We start from the raw sequence: 4,452 nt of genomic DNA on the forward strand, positions 1-4,452 counted from the left end.
TTAAATTTAAATATTTTTTATTAATATTTATATTTTAAAATGAATAAAAAATAAAAACAAGAAATACCGATATGTATGTTTATTAGCTAATATTTTGTCGCTTCCTATACTAGCGAAATATATAAAATTAATATTTGAACATGATTCATTGCCTGCATGCTAAATACGTATAAATTATTTTTAACTCATTTTTTAGTAAGACCTACTAAATAAACGTTTATCCTTAAATTTTATAGTCAAAACTTGCGAAATAACCCTACCTATGAAATGGCCTAATAATAGAGTATAAATCTTTTGTTTTTAATCCAAATTAAGAATTAACGAACATTTTCATTTAAATAAGAAAAATACGCGATTTTATGGTTGCTTATATATATGTTTGCAGATCCAGAAGCCGTTAAAACTTTCTCGGAAGTTGCTCAATATAGGTGCGGTCCAACATCATTGAGAAGCCATTCGAGACAAATAGAAAGGAATAGTTGCTTGAGTTTTTGGTGAATGCATGTGTTGGCCTATGTGTCACTGAAATGTTACATACCTGATAATGATATAATAACCTCTAAATGTGTGTGAATTTCCCTTAGTCTATGACCCTCGCTCTGATAAGAGGTGTGAGGTGGCAGGGGTTGTTTTGGTATTTTGATTTTTTTTATATGACTGTCATTGGGTGAAATTCTCAAATATGAGTGTTGTGATTTTTCGAAATACCTGAGGTTGAAAAGATTGAGAACGAGGGGCAAAATTGTGATGACACAAAATAAGAGGGCTGAATCATAATTTTCTTTCAATTTCGAAAACACAACTTTATCGTGGCGAATTATACCTTTATAAATTTTGTAAAGGAAAAATAAGCCAGTTGGCATATTGCTTTTGAATTATAATTAAAAATATAGAAAGATAATTCACACTAGAGTATAATTGGTTTGATTTGGTTTAATTTTGGACCGAAAATCAATTGAACTGACATGTTTGATTTTTTTACAATATCAATCATTTGGTTTGTTGTTATAAGACAACCGAATCGAATCGAATCGAACTAATAGCGGTTTAATTTGATCGGTATTTTAATTTTTTAAATGCTAATAATCAGAATTTCAATTACCATAAAACGAAGTTTAGAACGGTCAATAAACTATAATAATAAGAGTCATCACATCCAAATTTAATACAATTTCAACTTATCCTAATAATTACATATAAAAACAAAGACAGTTAAAAATGTCTAACAAAGAACAAAAATAAACACACTTTAAAACTAAATAAAAAATAAAATAGCCACCATGCTTAATCTGAATCCACACCAGATTCATTGTCATCTTCTCCAGTTAGTGCAATTTCTTCAACACACAAAATAAAGAAATCAATATAGATTATAAATTATAAATATAAACTATGAAAGGAACTTTAATTTTTTTTTTTTTGCATACCAAATTCAAGTTTTTCAAACTTCTCAATAAACTCCTTGTAAGACCCGAAAAATTAAAAAAAGATTAATTGGATAATTAATCATTAAATTGAAATAGTTAAAACGCGTCCGGACGGGGTTGAAAATCAAGACTTAGGAATTTAAAAATTTAACTATGATAATTGGATTTAGTAAATTTTTTCGATTGGAGAAAAGTAATTTTATGCGAAAAAATGTGTAGAAATACGTATCGGTAAATTAATCGGCAATACTGACTTAAGTTTGTCCAGCACTGCGAGTGAGATAATTAAATATGAGTGAAGAGGGTTAAAAAATTGAAATTTATAATTGGGGAAACGAAAATGATTAGAATGCACTTTAAAACACTAATTTTAAAAATTTTGGCTTAAAATTGGGTCAACGAATTAAAACAAGTGAACTAGACTCAAGTCCACATATATAAATACTCCCCAACACACTTAACACCATCACAATTCAGATTTAATGGAGAAAGAGAGAGAGAGAGAGAGTTCCACGATGAGAGAGATGGGAAAACAAAAATCCTAACTCTCTATTCACCTCCAACTTCATATATCACCATAACTTTTAATCCGAAACTTCGATTGACGAGCCGTTTGCGCCCATGTGTCGCTCTCCTCATCCTCTTTAATTCTATTTAAATATTGTGGTGAGTATCTTGAAGTTCTTTCTCCAGTTTTATTTTCCCCTTTTAATTTGCATTTTGAATGTGTGTATATTAAGATATTGAGATTTTGGTTGTTTAGGAGTATTCTAGTAGAAACTATTGTTAGGTTTCATCACAAATCTTAGTGGATAAGGTACAAAATCACTAAATCCTTGTGGATAGTTGAATTTGATAAACCCTAGTATTTGATTTTGGTACAACATATGGAATTAGATTGAATTGATATTGATGGGAGTTGAGTTGATGATTTAGGGTGCTTGAGATTTTTCTATCGGTGGTTGGAACTTGGTGAATTGCTTCGAAGCTTGTGAGGATCAATCTTGGTGGTTTTGAGCTTGGAGAAAAATCGGCTAAGGTACGGTTTAAGTTTCATTTAAATACCACGTAATGTGGCATGAAGTCCTAGGCTAGATGCCCCTAGGAATAAGTTTGAATTGTGTGATTGGATTAAATTAAAATGTTGTAATTGATGAAGTATTAGTTTTGATTTTAATTTGGTGATTGGTTGTTTATGAGTTGTGAGAATGTGGTATGAGCTTGATGATTAAAATTAAGAATTGATGAAATGAATTATTGAGTTGATAAGTTAATGAATATTAAGCGGACGCCGTAAATTTTGGGCCTGAGGCCTGAGGATTTGGTGATTTTATGAATGGAAATTATTAGATGGATTGATAAAGTGGAAGTTAAATTTCAAGGAGATGAATGGTTAAATAAGTAGATAATGAAGGAATCTATGTTGAGATTTTTTACGAATGAATATTATATGGCTTTGGTTTGGTTTGGATCGTGAACTCATTGGAAATGAGAAATTTCTGGTTTTGGGTGAAAACGAGTTTTTGGCCAACTTTAGCAGGCCGTAACTCGGTCTTCGGAGTTGAAAATTCAACGAAATTTTATTTTTATGAAAATTTATTCAATAATATTTCCAATGGTTCAACAATGGTTGAAAAATAAATTTTTTAGAAAATGTTATGAAAGTTTGAAGATCTAGTTTTAAAAAATGAATTTTGTAGAAGTTACAGAATTTTGAGGTCATGCGTACGCATCACCCATGCTTACGCATGATGGGCATTTCAAAATTTAAAGAATTTCGTGCGAGTACTGTGCGAGTACCATGCGTAAGCACAAAAGTGGACTCGTGCGTACTGACGTCGGGATTTTTGCCAGTAAAGAATTTCATAAAAATAGTTGCGTTGTAGATATAGTCTCTAAACCGACAGAAATCCCTTCGTACAAACATTTTGGTTGTCACAAGTAACAAACCCCTAAATAAATTGTTAACCGAGTATTTAAACCTCGGATCGTCTTCTCAAGGAATTACAGGGAGGTATGTTCTTATTATTGGTTATGAAAATTGTGAATTCGGGGTTTCAAGAATGAGGAATAGGTAATATAAATGGCAAGTAAAATAAATGGCAATTAAAATAAATAAATACTGTAAAACAACTTTTGGCAAGGTGAGAGAAATTAGAAGTCCAACTTAGTTATCCCTCTCAACAATAATAAAAGTTGTATCTTAATTCCACTTAGTTAACCTTTGAAGCAAAGGTAAGTCAAGGGATTAATTAGTTTGACCTTCGAATCCTATTTATTTCCAAAGAAAAAGTTGGGATTATTGAAGTTCAGTTCAATTAGCAAGATAACGATTATCACTTATGCTGAGTTTGATAACTGTTGAGTTATTGATTTCTTAACCAAGGCCAAAAGGGGAAAAAGTAAAATTGCTAGAGTGAAAATATTCTCAGATGGGAAGTAACGATAACTTAAACCAAAGAGAGCAATAGTAAACTGAAATACCTCAAATATCATTAATAAACTAATATAGTTCCAACATGAGAAAATCCATAAGCCAATTGGGCAATATCAATCAAACACAGTAAAAGTTTCAGAGTAATCAAAATATAAACGAGAGAATTAAATAATAAAAGAAATATTGAACCTGAATCGAGAGTCACTCTTAAAAACCAAGAGAAGTCCTAAATCCTTGTTTCTAAAAATCCTAATTTCTAATCCTAAGAGAGAGGAGAGAACCTCTCTCTCTGAAAACTACATCTAAAATATGAAAAGTGAATTATGAGTGCATAATTATGAATGCATGCATTCCCCCACTTTATAGCCTCTAATATGTGTGTTTTGGGCTAAAAACTGGGTTAAAAGCAGCCCAGAAGTCACTCCCAGCACTTTCTAGTCCGTACAGATCGCAGAAGAGTGACGCGGCCACATCGTCCACGCGGCCGCGCGGGTTGCGTTCCTGCCAGGTCACATGTCCGCATGACCCACGCGTTCACATCGCCTGGCGTCGGGCCAGCTATGGCAAATTATATATCAAATCGAAGCC

Source organism: Arachis duranensis, chromosome 5 (assembly GCF_000817695.3).
Source record: "Arachis duranensis cultivar V14167 chromosome 5, aradu.V14167.gnm2.J7QH, whole genome shotgun sequence".
Taxonomy (NCBI): domain Eukaryota; kingdom Viridiplantae; phylum Streptophyta; class Magnoliopsida; order Fabales; family Fabaceae; genus Arachis; species Arachis duranensis.